A 16,715-nucleotide genomic window follows, 5' to 3' on the forward strand; every position below is an offset into this window, starting at 1 on the left:
TTCCTCGCTGCCCCTGGCTGCATAGGGAGGAGGGGGCCGCACTGCGTTGCTGGTGGCCTTTCCCTTTCCTCACTCTCTCTCCCTTCCCAGCCTTGGGGGAGAGGACAGGGGACTATGCATGGGGCGGGCACCACTTTGCCATGCTCCTGGCACTGTCTGCCCCACGCTCCTGGCTGCACACCGTAAGGTCACGAATATAAGCCTCACTTTAACCTTCCACGGTCAAAATTTGGGGGGAAGGTGAGGCTTATATTCAGGCCAATACAGTATTGTTTGCAATTGTATATTGTTTTTCTGAGACAACCAGTAAAATTGCTTTCTAAGCAGGCTATTGTTTTGGAGTATTAAAAACCACTGAACTTCAGCATCAACCTGGCAAAGTTTGCTTGTTATTGTCCCACCTGCATGACCCGCCAGATTCCACTGGGCTCTGCCACTGACCCTCCAGGTTCTACACTGACTTCACTGTGTCCCTTCTTGGTGAATGCTATTTTTAAAATCCAAAGTTGCAAACCCAATTTAGGAAGCATACTAATTTACTAAAAGCAAGGAGACCTTGCAGCTATGCAATATCCAGAAACACAACAATTCCTGTTGTTGTTGTTGTTGCAATTGCCAAAGAGCTCATTGCACCCAATATTTTCTTCACATACATTGCAGACGGTATTGATTGGAACAGAGGCCTTACACTGGCCCAGTGTTTCCACCATTTATTAAAAGGCATTGCTTCTCTTAAATAGGGGGTTTTCCACTGAACTTGTGTTTCCACTGTTTACATTCTACATTCCAGATTATAAAATAGGCCTATTGCTCCACTGTTTATATATTACACTCTGTTCTACAGAGATCCCTTTTATGATACCGTTCGACTTCCAAGCTGACTGCCATGGCACCATTACTACGCTCCGCATTGTAGAACAGACTTCTTCCACGGACCATGAGTCACACCATTTATATAGCTTGCAAGCAGAGCCACATTGCTGCTCTTAATCCGGCATTTTACTAACCAGGGAATTTGGCTGGCCTCTGCAGACGCACAGTTGGGAAAAGCGAAGGCCCCTGGAAAATACCAATAGCCACAAAAACATTTTTGAAAGAATGAAAGGTCAAATTTGCTTTCAGAACTCTGAGGGATATTCATGGTGTATAGGAAGCGACATTTCACACCTTCAGAGGCAGATGGGGGCCACCGTGAGCCAGGGAAACAGGAGAGACACAGAACTGTGAATGTCTTCTCAAGCTATCAGAAATTGCTAGGTCTTCTTGAAGTACCCTATAGGCAACAGTTTGCCCCCACCCCCAAAAACCAACACATTCAACACTAGCCAGCAGCCAGGACATCCATCCCACAGATATATCTACTGATGCGAAGGGAGTTCTACACTGAGAGTAAGGTTTGAGAGATTTCAAATGCAGGGATGGGCAAATCCATCTTACTTCCAGTCCAAGTCACAATTATATATGTACACTCTTAAGGCCATTTTGTCCCGTTTCTGCATTAATGCGCCATTAAAAAATAATAACCTGCACACAAATTTGCAGCTAATATATATTTCCAAATGTACTTTCTCTCAACAAACATCTGTTTGAAACCTTATTTTAACACTTTCTAAAAAACAAAACAAAACAAGAAATGTGTTGTGGCGTTCCAAAAGGCTAGTGAATAACTAAGTTCCAGTTCTCATATTATGAAGGGAGGTCATAAATCAGATTCACTTCACACTGAAATTTGTTAAGATAAGATTCCTCAAGCAGGGGTACCAATTTCAATAAAATATTGGGTGGGGGGAGATAAGCCGCACCCAGCATAATTGATAACAAGATGCGATGGACAGACACCATTTGAAAGGCAATGCTCATCCACTTTAGGAGGTCTCAGCCCCCCTCAATTTTTGCCAGTGAAGAGTGAGGAAAAGCTGTGGCAGGATCTCACCAGAGTTCTGTGAGATCTTACGGGATCTCACTGGCAGCCACCCCCACTGCTTCTCCTCACTTCTTCTGCAGTGATGGCAGTGCCCCTGTGGGATTCTGCTCCCCAAGGTGGCTGCTTCGGTCTGCCTCATAGGCAGGCTAGCCCTCGTCAGGGTGTTATATAACAATAAAATATAAAACAACAATAACAACAATCCCCGGCACACAGCAGGCACCATGCCACACTACAGGAGCAGACCATCACCCTGCCCCTGGCTTGCTACACTACTGAACTTCAGCCAGGAGCGGACAAAGGGGGGTGCGGTGGGTGCTGGCCACCCTGGGTGTCACCACTGAGGGGGGTGACAAAATGCTGGGCAGCCTTCACCGTGGGGCCTGCAGCATGGCTGAGTCATGTGACTCTCCTGGGAGAGACGTGGTGGCTTGGGTGTGCACAGGCTCCGCGCTGCCCAAATGGCCCGCCCACTGCCTCCCCCCTCCCAGCTATAGGGCAGCTGAGTGGGAGGAGACAGGCAGACTCTGGAGCCCCCGCAGTGCACCCCACCCTCAGCCCACCCCTATGGGCGGCTCGCCCTGCCCCTGGGTGTGCCGCCCCAGGTTCCTGAGTGGCTTCCGCCACAGACTTCGTTCCCACAAAATATGCACTTCCTCAAAAAGGAAGACAGACCTTGATTCAGAAATAATGCCATAGGATGAAGGATTTAAAATGCATAAAATAAATGCACCTCTGAGGAATGATAAGTATGGCCACTATTATAGAGTGGAGTGTGTGAAAGCAACAGAACAACTGTGCAGTTTAAGGAGCCAGCATGCATATGCAAAAAGCTATCATCATCAGACAAAATTACAGAACCTTCAGGCTGGACAATTTTGAACCATCTGCCTTGAACATGAAAGGCTGGAAAATGTTTTGGAAGCCCTGTTTATGTCAGTGGCATCATTCTGAAAAAAAAAGTCAGACAACCACAGGTTTAATATCCATACACTGGGACTTATGTAGTCAGAACCTCATTCCTGAAATTCATACATCTATGCAAATGCACATACAAACTGAGATATTCTCAAGTGGCAAATTTCTTTCTGCACCCCAGAAGATACCTCAGACAGCTCCTTCTGCTCTCAGTGTTACAGCACTGACAACTGGTAGAGCAGATGTCCCGAAGGCAATTCCCTTTTAAATTCATATAAATACTTAAAGTGACCTCACAATGAAGATAATAAAATACAATCCATTGACTTAGAGGAAATTAGCTTGTACCTCATTGACTAGAGGAAATTCTAGACGATAACGTCTTCCTCTGACTAATATCCTTTGGAACACAAAATTAAAAACATCAAACAAAAAAATCTGCAATCACATTGAAGGCATGGCACAAAGATAGCAGAACATGATGCAGGAGATACGAGGCTGGAAATGGAGGCAGCTGTCTGTTACTAGGGCCAAGTGCCAAGACCACTTCAGGATGCCTGTTGAAGGGGTTGGAAACCTGTGGCCCTCCAGATGTGATTGGAGTAAATTTCCCATGATCCCTGACCAGTGGACTTGCTCCCATCAGCCCCGGCCAGCGTGCCCAGTCATCAGGAATGCTTGTCATTGTGATATGAATAGCCAGATTCCCCAACCCTGCCCTAGACTACATTGGAGGTTACTCCTAAGGAGCTAGAATGCTTATGTGTCATCCTCCGAAGTCACAGGAACATAGTCAAACGTATGTCTGAGATTCTCATTTCTCATATACATCAATCCAGCCCATAGAATAGGTTACTAAAAGGAAGTGTGTTGCATTGCATTTTAAAACAATAATAGTTGGCAATTGGCTGATGAGAGTTACAGCCACGTGATAGATGCCATGATCAGTCAAGGGCAATCAACTGCAAAAGCAAGTTTCTATGTACAAGATGTCATGCTGGATGCAATCTACTGGAGGCACTGCACTAGGTTAAAATCATCTCCATCCATTACTTACAGCTGTGCACACAGTTGTCCTTGTTGGATTTGGCCAATGCAAATGTCTGCTAACAGACAACTGGTCACTCATCTGGAGAGGATGGGAGAGGTTAGTATAGCCACCCTCTGGTGCCCTGCTTTGTTCTCAACAGGTGACTGACGTCATTTCAGCTGCCTGAGCCAGCCATACGTCCAGTGAACAGTGATGCATCAGTGCCATCCTGAAAGATATACTCACTGCAAAGCATGGCTGAACAGCCCCCTTGTAGATATAGGTCTCTCTGTGTGTGTCTGTGTGTATAGTGTGATGGGGCACCTCGCCAAGGCCAATGGCTTCTGACTCTTCTGCGGGGGGTGACCCAAAGGCACGTGCTATCAATTAGACAACTTCCCTGTGGGTGTCTAGACTGATGTGCAGTATAAGCAAATCACACACACATGGTTGCTGGCACATTGCTTTGGAAAGGAAAGACAGTAACAGACCATCTAAGGATAACAAATACTGTACATCAGATAATGTTAAACGGAGCTTAGCCAAGTGTGCTTTTTCTCCTTCGGTGGTTTTTTATTTTTATTTTTCATGTTTCAGTTTGGAGCAGGGTACTGTTTGTCTAGGAAAGCATATTGTGATGCAGATTGTTTTGTTAGGAGGGGAGGAATACTCTACTCCAGATGCCCAGTAAAAACACTAAACATTAATTTAAGAGTGAATATAAGAAAACAAGGCCAAGAGAACACAGTGAAATAATAGGAACGTTTGCCGTTACAGAGTCCAGGTTAACTCGAGTCAGAAACATTGAATTAATTAACACACGTGGCACATTTTCTGTTCTACATGAAGAACTCAGTTGCACCACAGTGTCAATATAAAAGAGTCTTTGAAGTACTTCCATTTTGAGTTCCCTTTGTACAAGGAGAGCTGCGTCAAGAGATCTAAATGTACAAGAGTGGCAAGCCTGAAGTGGTTAGGCAACCAATCAATCAGAGCCTGGCCATGGTTCATCCCCACATTATCTCCCCTTCCCACTCTTTCCCTCATTTCTCATCCTCCCTGAGACTTATTTATTTATTTATTTATTAAAAACATTTATACCCTGCTTTTTCCCAATGAGCCAAGGCAGTTTGGATACATGAGGTAAAGCAATATAATGATACATTAATGCTGCCGTAGGACAAGAGAGAGATAAAAAGATCTTTTTAAAATAATTATAAAACCATCAAAAGAAATTTGAAGCACTGTAAAACCCACTTGAAAAAGGAAGCGACCATTTATGGTCAAAAGCCTTCCTAAACATGAAGGGTTTTGCCATCTTGTGTAGCCTTCCCAAATCTGTTACCCTCCGGATGTTATTGTACTACTCCTCCAATCATGCCAGACTGGCCATGCTGGCTGTGGCAGATAGGAGCTCTTGCCCAAAACATCTGGAGGACACCAAGTTGGATCTTATGGAAGGTCATTAGAAAGGGGACAGAATAACCCTCTTGGTAAGAAGTTCTAGGTCCTGCCTGTATCACACTCCTCCACTTCCTCTCAGCAACTGGCTGGTTGTATTTCCCTGCAGACCAAACATGCCAAGAGACATGTTTCAAATGCTCCTTCAGCTGGTAGGCCTGCAGAATAGGAATCTTTCTCCTGGGCTCATTGTGTTTCTTTAAGTTTGAAGCGTTCTCTGCTCAAGATTTAAGTGTGACTGCTTGTTGACAACAAAAATAAGAGTTTCATACGCCAGTAGTTTCAGTTTCTAGCAGAAAACATAATAACCAAGGCTTGTCTCAGAAGTGGACAATCCTAGCAGAAGACATGAGTCTCTCCAGCCAACATAGAGTTAAGAGCACCTGAGGGACACAATAAACATAGCTGCCCAAGTCATAGAGAACGAGGATCCAACCCAAGCCCTCCTACTACATGAGCAGGGCACATTTAAACAGAGCTGCTGCCTGTCACATCTACTGTGGCTCAAACCTCACTGATTTCAATGGATTTATGTGCCTGATTTTCAGGGCTGGCTGAAGAAAGTTCGCTGCCTGGGGCAAAGGACAAGATGGCACCCCTCCCTGCACCATGTACAAACGTTGAGCAGACAGGCAGTTGAATCTTTCTTCAACACTGATGATGGGACAGTGTCTTCTGCTGCCCTGAAGGCAGCAGGCTAGCTTAGAGGGCACAGGGCAAGCCAGTCACATCGCCAGCAAAAAGGCACCATGAGAGATTACCAGAGAGGCCTTGCTGCCCTCTTTAGGGCAGGGATGGGGGACTTTTTTTCAACCTTCCAGCCACATTCTCTCATGAGCAATCTCCTGGGCAGGGCCATCTTTAGCAGATGCAGCACCGGGGTGCAAATATCTGCCCAGCACCCCCAAATCACTACGGATAGTGGGATGGGGGAGCTGTGCACTGCCAGCCATTGGGGGGGGCGCAACTCTCCCCCATGCCGCTGTGGGAGAGCAATCCCCACAGAGACTTGGGAGGGAAGCTGCATGCCCGCCAGCCATATGGTTGGCGGGGTGCAGCTGGCGGGTATGCAGGGAAAGTGGAGGCCGCTGGCAAAGCCACGCAGCTCCCCCACTCGCTGGTGCGCCCCTGGGAGGCCGGCGCCCTGGCGCAATGCACCACTAAGCCCTATGGGAAAGATGGCTCTGCTCCTGGGGGCTGCATGCCAGTGGTGGGCAGGGCCAGGGACAAAGGTATGTTGAACAACAGGTTTGACACTTAGGTTTGTAAAGTTTCAACACACACCCACACCACACCTACATCTCTCCATCCAGACAAAAGCACCCTATGAGGCCATGGAGCAAGACCAATGAAGGGAAAGCTTGGAAATAGGAGCAGCACCAGATTTAGGGTGATGTGGGCAGTTCCCCTGCACAGACTACCTAGCCAAGGAAGGAAAATATCTATATTTATGGGGGGCACCAAATTTTGTCTTTGCCTTGGATGCCATATTACCAAAGTCCGTTCCTAATAGGTCTGGGGAGGTGTGCTGCCTAGGAAGAACCCTCTCATTTGACAGAATAATCTCTTAAGGTTCACGTGTGTGTGTGTGTGAGAGAGAGAGAGAGAGAGAGAGGGAGGGAGAGAGAGAGAGAGAGAGAGACTGCCCTGGAACAATGCTAGGTCTGGGAAATTGTAGTGTGTGTGTGTGTGTGTGTGTGTGTGTGTGTGTGTGTGTGTGTGTGTAAAATGGCAGCCCAAAAAGAAGAAGAAATACTTTAGAAAAATAATAAGCAGCTGTGCCATGGCTGACAGGCAGCCTTACCTGCCCCAAATAATTTGTTTCCCCTCCCCAGAGAACATTCAGATTAATGATACATCCAATTCATGCATATAGGATTGGAAAAGTTGGCAAACTCTACATATGTGGATGATTTGCCTATCAGCGGATTCCAGGTCAACCTGAAGTTAGTATGCAAAAAGTCCATGCATTTAGAGTTGCACATGCAGAAGAGACATTTAACCATGACTCTTTGGTGTGTGGGTCCCAGCACATAGAACAGCTTTCTGGCAGCAGTTGGGGGACGCAAGTAACATGTAAACCAACCCTGATTACCAATGTCTTTTGGAATTATCCAAACAGACTGCAGGTGGCATTACACAGCAGAGGACAAAACGTCAGAAACAAATGTGAGCAGAGAAAGGAACCAGTGAATCATCCTATAAGTAAGAGCCTGACTTGCCTTATCGAGCCTACAAAATTAAAATATCTACATAAAAATAAGGATAGTATCTGGAAAACACTGACTGAGCTATCATGTCACTGCTAACCCCTGTCCTTTGTGAGTGCATTAGAAGAAGAAAAGATGCATTCATATTTCACCTTCTCTGCCACATAAATAATTTTTACATTCTGGCAAAAACACATTTTATGAGAGCTACAAATCAAGGATTTGCATGTTTTCATTCAGTAGGGATCTGCAAGATGATTTCTCTAGTGGTTGATTTTTTTAAAATAAAAAAAATCCTGAAAGCATCCACAATGAAAAGACTTGGGAGGGGCAAAACCTCTAAGCCATATTCATCACATCAAGTACACACATCCATGGGCTATGTAAAAGACAAAAAGAACTGGAACAAAGAGGCACACTAAAGGTTGGCGGACAAGACAAAATGCACCAGAGGAACTTACAACCGAGAAGGAAAATGTGCTCTCGTACAATCTAAGTCCTTTCAATTAGAAGTTTATAGGCTCCACAGATATTTTATCACACAACAACAGATAAATCAAGTACTTCTGAAATTCAGGCATTCGGGGGAGACAAGAGAAGGCTTTATTGGAGTTCAAAAAACATTCAGTGGCTGTAGTTGAGTAGATGAGGGTATTCCTTCAGCAAGAGGTTTTACATTTCTGGTAGGTTCATCACCATTTTTAAATCCTCTCACCACAAACACTGAACCTTCAGCAACAGAGATTATTAATATCTCAAACATTTATTTTTTTAAAAAAAAAATACTGATAATGAATGTTCTCATTGGAATAAATTCACAATAGTGCTAAGGTGCTAGCTCCTTCCATGCAAATATTTCTTACTCCCCCTCCCACTGCATGCTATTCTGTGGGTTCTCTCAACCAGTGCTGGCTTTACGTATAAGCTAAACAAGCTATAGCTTAGGGTCCCACTCTCTTGGAGGCCCCAAAAAAATTTAAAGGGGAAAAAACTGGATGTACATTTCCAAAATATAAGATAAAAAACAAATAAAATAAAACCTACATACAGCAACAGTGTTTTGTGTTGTGTAGGCTCCTATGATGTAAGTAATGGGCCCCGCCTGCTAGCTTGCTCCCTAAAATATCACATATAAAGGGACCCGTTATCTTCAGTAGCTTAGGGCCTCATCAAACTTAAATCCAGCCCTGCTCTCAACCACCCAAGCCAAGCTGGAGGGGGTAGGAAGCCTTACTGCACTAGCCTAAGTTCTCGCGCAGACTTCTGCTAGCAGGGCCAGCCCTGTATTCATGTCTCTAATACTGTTACAATCCATCCTGAAAGGTCTGCCATCTTATTCCATTTTATTACCCAGTGATGAATATCAAGGCTTCCTTTTGTTCCCATTTGATTTGATTTTTCAGCTGAATATTCTTGGCTGCTCTGCCAGAAAGCAAGTCTGAGGTCTTGCAGTGTACGTTTGACAAAGTACAACAGCCTGGTTCAGGTGTCATTATGATTTCAGTATGGACAATCCATGGGGTTGATCCAGGCTAAGAATGTGTGCTTGCTGTGTCTCTCCTTGCATGCCTGACTTCAGCAAAGATACCCTGGTTTCCTAAACCACTGTTTCCTGTGACATCTGCAGGAGGAAAGTGGTTCAAAGGCTCTTGTCAAATCAAGGTATTAAATTCGGATAAGATCAGAAATAAAGACTTGACTGAAAGCCATATACACCCATAAAAAAGAAGAGGGGGCGGGAAGGAGGGGTTCTTTCTAAATATCCTAACAGAGAGAGCATGGTTAGCCTTCATTCATAATAATGCAGTGGGAGGACTGGTTTAAGTGATGGGGGCAATAAGGAAAGTGCTAAAAAATCAGCTAGTGATCCTCTGCATACCAGACACTGGGGAATAGATAAGCAACAAGGGAAAGCCTAAACCAGCCTTTCTAAACCTGTGGGTCCCCAGCTGTTTTTGAACTACAACTCCCATCACCCCTAGCTAGCAAGGCCAGAGCTCAGGGATGAATGGAAGTTGTAGTCCTTTCACCTTTCTTGTCAGCTTCCAAAGGCACCAAGTAACTGGCCAAGAATTTCTGGACCAGGTGGACCACTGGCCTCACCCAGTAAGGCAATGACTGTGCTCTTCGTAGACATCCAAAGGGAGACAAGGGTGGTGCATTATTTACAAGGATCATAAATTGCATAAAAGCAAAGTCTTAAAAGCAGTAGCTCTGTTTCTTTTAGTTTGGTCGCTGCACTGTTGGAGCTCTCATTTCATACTCAGGAACCATGTTAAACACCTGAAAATACAACAACTATAAACCAATATTTGCAGCAAGAGTTTTACTGTTCTCAAAAAGATAATCACTCTTGAATAACTGGAAAAGACTGGCCTAGATTTAATGGCCTAGTTCACCCTGGGAAACAAGAAAGGCAGAAGGGGGAGAGGTCCAAAAAGTGTCAAGCCAAGATACACAATGAGATTTGGGACCTGTTTAATTATGCTTTCATTTCTTTTTCTTATTACACAGATACATGTAATAAGCAGTAATATGTCTTGTTCCTGTAAACAAGCCCACTGACTTAAAAAAAAAATCTTTGCTCAATATTGTGCCTTTCTTTTACATTGCTCTTACAACATACCTTCTCCCATATCAATTGCTTAAGGTGTTCAGCAGAAAGCAAGAAATTACATACAGCAGTGGGTCTGTTTTACAATTCCAACAGTGAAGATGAAGAATAAAAAAGAGAGAGAAAGAGATTCAGATTCTGAGAATCTCAGCTCCCTTAAATTAAAAACAAACCAAAAACACCAAGCTTCCAGTCCATATGATTATAAGGAAAGGTTTGATAAGTGAATAGTCGAGGAAATAACAGAAAGCAAAGGTCTCAGTAGGAGTTCTGTGATTTGGAGATCATGACTATTGGATCTTGTAAATCACGGTATTCTTCTCCATCACTGGCAGAAATAAACTAAATTGTGCATAAAATATAAAGTATACTATTTGGTTAGACTCCTTAGTGAAACATTTAGTGACTATTAGTCTCAAGTAGGTGGTTGCAGGCCATTTTAAAATCAGTCAAAGTTGGTGAAGCATGTTTTCCCTTACCACCTGGTGGTGGTGATGGTGGTTGTTATTTTAGGACTCAGTAGAATGGACATATGTGAATAAATGTGTGGCCTTCCTTGTGGTTGCTCCCAGCCTGGTGTATTTTGCATCCTGACACTGGTTTTGGTAACATAAACAAAAAACGACTGCAAAATGTATTTGTTCTGAGTCCCATCAGACCTTTGTGGGCAGTACAAGGAAAGGAGCCCAAGGCCCAAACTGTCACCTTAAATGTTAGATCACCAATTTTTATGGACTCTGCTGACTCAAGGTGTTTGTTGTGGAATCAGTGTCCCTTGAACCTGAACATCTTTGCAGAGTCCACACAATGTTGTCAGCATAAAAAATAGCCACCCTACATTTTCCATCTGTTCAATCCAGATTCATCCTTTCTGGGGGAGTGGGTAACTAATAAGTAAAAAAAATTAAAAAAAATTAAAAAAATTAAAACACTCTGCAAATTAAAACACTCTTCTAGAGTTGAAAGTAGGGACTATGGGAACTTTGTTGAAGAGGCAACAATGTATATTGACTACTTCAACCAAGTTCCCATAGTCCCTACTTTCAATATTCTTTAGCACAGAATAGCCCATGTGAAAGACGTACTGTGGGGCCATTCTGCTGCTTGATCATACAGTGTACTCACCACATTGAGGCCCCTTCACACGTATACAAAAACTCTAATTATTATTATTAGTAGTAGTAGTAGTAGTAGTAGTAGTAGTAGTATTTATACCCCGCCCACCCGCCCATCTGGCTGGGTTTCCCCAGACACTCTGGGTGGCTCCCAACCAAATATTAAAAACACAATAGAGCATTAAACATTAAAAACTTCCCTAAACAGGGAAGACATTACATGAATGTGTAATTGGACATGGTGCAGGGAAATCAATTCATACATGGATTCCCTCACTTGGCTGTGGTGTTGAAGCCACTATGCATAGGAGGGAAATCTGTATGTAAGAACTGGGGTATTATATAAAACCCTTTTCTTAATTTTTATATAGCTAAGGAAACAACTTGCTAAATAGCTATGGCTGAGGGTGGGGTCACCATTCAATTCCCTCTTTCAGGCACAATAGCTGGAAATGAATTTGTCTCATGAGCCACAGTTGGCTGCTTCAAAATCAATAACCTCTCATATGCAAACCAGGCAAATTTCAGACTGCAATGAAATCTAGCTGGCAAACAAACGCTTCCTTTTCCCCTTTGGATGAAAACAGCCTCAATAGCAAAGAAAAACTCTTTGCCCTCTTCTTCCTCTTCCACCCCCTTTTCACAGCCATAAGTAGCATCTGCAGAATAAAATCAATCAAAGCCAGATTCGGAAAAAGTTGCTTGTTATGACTAGGAAGAGCGCTATTAAAATAACGAAGAAAGAGGAAAAATGATAAAACAGAAATAAAAGGGCAGAAAACACAGTGTAAATGCAAAACAGGCCATTTCAGACTGTTTGCGTTCAAGCCTGCTTTGGGGGATTCTCACATTTTTCATAGGACATTAAGGCGTCTGGGATTCAAGAGATCCTTGTGACTTGCTGTAGAGAGCCAGTGTTCACTACAAATGTGCCTTTACCAGTTGAATCATTTGAGCAAAAAAAGCTGTGAAGGGTGAGCAGAGTGGCATCCCATATATTAATAACATGGAGCACTTTTTTCCTGGCAGGTTGAAGTTTCCCAGTTGAGCAGCCTTTTGCAGTTCCTGGGATGGATATGTAAAGCTTTGTACTGGAATGTCTCCGACGCTTACATTGTTTTGTTTTTTGCCTGAAAAAAAAATTGCCTATAGGCATGCTCTAATCTCATTCCAACCTTCACCAGTAACGCTGCCCAAACTCATATATCCTGGCTCCATAATATGAATCTCAGCACTTTGTAGTGCTCATTTCCAAATATTAGGCAATCATTATGGCCCCAAAGTTCTTCTCTTGCCTGGATTTTAATCTGAACCAAAGAAGAAATTTTAAGGTCCAGGAAGTGGCAACTAAAACGACCAAGCAACTCCCTTAGGGGGGAAAGGTTGCAGCATTTAGGGCTATTAAGTTTAGAGAAAAGGTGAGTCTGAGGCATAGCTGTTAACATTTTCCTGTTTTTAAGGGAAATTATTCCGAATAGGATTCCTCGCAAGAAAAGGGAAAAGTTGACAGCTATGGTCTGAGGCAGCAGGATAGAAGTTTATAAAATTACACACGGCTTAGAGAAAGTGGGTAGAGAAAAGTTTTTCTCCTTGTCTCGTAACACTTGAATTCTTGGACATCCAAGGCAGTTGAATGCTGGAAGATTCGGAGCAGACCAAGAAGGGACTTCTTCACACAGTTCACAGTTCAACTAAGGAGCTCGCTCCCACCCAAGGCAGTGATGGCTTTAAAAAAAGACGATAAGATAAAGGACAAGGCTGCCAGTGGCTACTAGCCATGATGGCTATACTCTGCCTGCATGTTCTGAGGCACTAGGCTTCTGAATAACTGTTGTTGGAAACAGGGGCAAAACTAGGCTTGATTTCAGGCAGGTCAAAGACCCAGTTTGGCACCCACCCCACACACATTTGTGTACACACACAGGCTGGGAGCCTCAATGGAGGCTTCCCCCAGGACAAAGAAACCAGCTAGCCCCCCCCCCCCATAGCTACGCCACTGGAAGCTGCAGGAGGCAACAGTGCTCTTGTGCTCAGATTCTGCTTGCAAGCTTCCCACAAACATCTTGTTGGCCACTGTGAGAACAGGATGCTGGACTAGATGGGCTGCAGGCTCTTCTTATGTTCTTAAATCCCTCTTCCCATTTGCTTCATTACCTTCCTTACTGCTTGGGTAGCGGTGAAATGAAAGGAGGATTTTTTTTAATTGCCCCCCTCCCCTTTCTGGTGCCTGGCCTGCTGCTCCAGGTGCCAGGAATGCTGGGATAAGTAGTTTTCTCACTAGTATGCCAAGAGCAAAAGTGGGAAGAGACATTCCTTCACCCAAGCACAAAAAAGAGATGGTCAGGTACAGTGGTACCTCTGGTTACGTACTTAATTCATTCTGGAGGTCCATACTTAACCTGAAACTGTTCTTAACCTGAAGACCACTTTAGCTAATGGGGCCTCCTCCTACCGCAGTGCCACCGGAGCACGATTTCTGTTCTCATCCTGAAGCAAAGTTCTTAACTTGAGGTACTATTTCTGGGTTAGCGGAGTCTGTAACCTGAAGCGTATGTAAGCTGAAGCCTATGTAACCCGAGGTACCACTGTATTTGAAAGGAGGAGCTTTCAAGGCTTGCTAGGAAGTTGAGGAAGTGTTCAGACCTTATTAGACTCCGAAATGACATAACTGGTATCACAACAGGGTCTGTTTTGATCAAATTGAGCTTGGAAGAAACTGAGCATTTTCCTGCATTTTGAGGGAAATACTTTTGGTATTCCAATTCCAAAGCTGACCATGACAGAACTCCCCGTCACTGAAAATGTGGAGTGGCTTTCTAGAGGAATCTGCCAGTGGCTTTACCGCAACAGCCACTTGAGGTGCTCACAAACATTTCTTGTTCTACATTTACTACCGTAAACATGATAGTAATGACTCACCAATATTTGCTTAAATGTTATAGGCCTTAGTTCCTTTCAATTGCTTTGTGTGCATGACTTTCTGTCCCAGTAGGTCAGGGAGATATTTACCTTGTTGAGACAGAGGCCAAGAAGGACATTTGTCCGTGTATTATGTCACAGCATTGTGGAGGTGTCTGTGTGAGAAAGTGCTTGCAGAAGATCTAGAGCACATGTGGAGTGAGTCCAAGGCAGAGCCTGGTGGATCCTTTTAGGAGCTCAGGTGGATCCTATTAGGAGCTCAGGTGAAGAAAGAAACAGGAAGTTTTAAAGTTTGCTTCCTGAGTAGTGAGAGGAAGCTGAAGGAAATCTAAGAACAGCAGGTGGAGGAGGAAGAAACAACTCTCTATAAAAGATCATCTCCATTCTTTGGGAATTTATTACCATGCTGTTGTATACTGGACCTTAGTACATGATCAACCCTACAGAAGCTAGTCATTCTGTTTATTTAAAGGACCAAACTCAAATGCCAGCTGATAACATAATTCTGCTCACACTCAGTTTTCATTCCACTCTGACCTTCACCTCTGCACATAATTCTTCAGAACCATGTCCTCTTCAAACTCTCCTTCCCTAGCCCCCTCACTTCCTTTGGCCTTCTGCCTTCTCTTTTCCAAGGCCCCTCTTCCTTCTCTCCTTCCAGCCCCCCCATATTATCAGAACTGTTCAGCCAAAGGCAGGAAGAGATCCTAGAGTCTCCTTACCTTCTCTGTGGTATGAGTCATTCACTGCCATGCACTTCATTGTCGTCACCCCCAGATCTCGTAGCACAAATATAATCCGAAAGCAGTATTTGATACATAATGTTCGGTGAAAATATTTACAGTAACAAGAGAAAGACACAGGAAAGTAATGCAGTCACTTTCACTAAATGTTCCAAAATAACACCCACCACGTCTGGCTGCTGAGTTCCTGGAACCTGCTCCCCCACCCCCCAAAAGCAAAGGAATGATCTAAATTAATGACTAAGCATGTGGGAGTTACTTGAATAGCCATAAACAGACCAGGCCAATTCACATAAGTGAGGATAACCTCTAGCACAGGTTCATGGCTGCTAGTAAGCACCTGGGGACCTGGTGTGCAATCTTCAGCACAGGCACCAAATAAAGCCAAAGTTCCTATCAACTCCATTATTCACTCTATACATGGACTAACAAGTAAAAAGTGTTTAAAATTCAAGGGTCAGTTGCTAGGTTTCTTAGAGAGACTCCGATTCTACTGCCCACCTCTGAGCTCCCTCACTTGGGACTGGTACAAAAGACAGCATCATTACTGTAGGTTCTAAATCAGGGATGGGCAACCTGTGGCCCTCCAGATATTATTGGACTCCATCAGCCTCAGACTGCATGCTCAGGGGTGATTTTAACAACATCTGGTGGGCTACAGGTTCCCCAACTCTGCTCTAAACTGATGAGCACTTAGGGATCCTTCCTCACGTCAGCCCTGGGAAAAGTGTCATTTGAGCCTGTTTCATATGTTTACAGGGCTGGTCCTCTTTTGAGCCATGTGTCTCAGGCAGCAAATCTGAAGGGATCCTGGAAGGCAACAGAGGATGAGGAAGATTGGGGGGCAGAGATTGTGGCAAAAAGTGTTGACAGCCCCAATCTGCTTCAGGCAGTGTGATATGGCTGTGAATGTTACATATTACTGACATTTACTTGGGATCTGTTGTAGAAAGAAATAGAGCAGAAATAAAATACAGTTTTTCAAAACCCAGCAAAACTACAGATTACCAAAAAGAAAAAAAGTTTGAATGCTGAAATTTGCCTTCAGAAATTTTACATCTGGCATCTGAAATCATGATTTCACATCATAATTTCACAATCTTCCTGTTTTGATTTGTTAAATGAATGATGTTTCCTAAATTCTGTTACATCAGATGACAGATCCTGATGACATCTACTGACATTTTGATATCTACTGTGCATATAACATATTGGCCACGACTTATCAAATACTGCGTATCAGTTGTCAGATATATTGGCAAAACGCTAAAAGTCGTATGTCAGATTCATTAAATATTACATCCTGCTTCAAGTCAGATGTTGACTGCAACAGCTGGCTGCTACGTGTTGGCTACTGTCAGATACTGGTGGTAGCTGTGTGTCCAGCTGAAATATTTTCAAATACTGACACCATTAAATGCTGACTGATGCTGAATGCCAGCTGTTACATAATTGCCCAGTGTTGACTGCTACTGCAAAATCTTTGGGCGTCAAATGCACTGTTGAATATCAAATATTCACCAAATATTCAAATAAGGATTTGAATGTTTGCAAGGAAAGATTAATTTGGGTGCAAATTGGTTTCAGCTCTAGAATGAATGTCACAGCCTTTATCTCCCCCATAACACAAGAAAGACACCATTTATGTTCTTCCCACTAGACTTCTAGCTCAATTGTTATTTTTACTGCTATTTTGTCATTCTAATCATGCAATTGGCACAGAGGGAACCATCCAGGAACAGCCTTCCCTTTTGCTTTACTGGGTATAATCAGTCCACGAG

The 16,715-nt window shown here is 43.6% G+C and overlaps 1 long non-coding RNA gene across 1 annotated transcript in view; it reads right to left on the minus strand.

Annotated features, from left to right (window-relative positions):
* The window catches only part of LOC310837417, a 201,657-nt gene extending 186,583 nt beyond the window's left edge, over positions 1-15,074 (minus strand). The window contains exon 1 of the long non-coding RNA XR_014560533.1: positions 14,914-15,074. This is a non-coding gene — a long non-coding RNA (uncharacterized lncRNA). The remainder of the gene's footprint in view (positions 1-14,913) is intronic.
* Between the last annotated feature and the right edge of the window lie 1,641 nt (positions 15,075-16,715).

Source organism: Podarcis gaigeae (genome assembly GCF_964106915.1).
Source record: "Podarcis gaigeae genome assembly, chromosome: 1".
Taxonomy (NCBI): Eukaryota; Metazoa; Chordata; class Lepidosauria; order Squamata; family Lacertidae; genus Podarcis; species Podarcis gaigeae.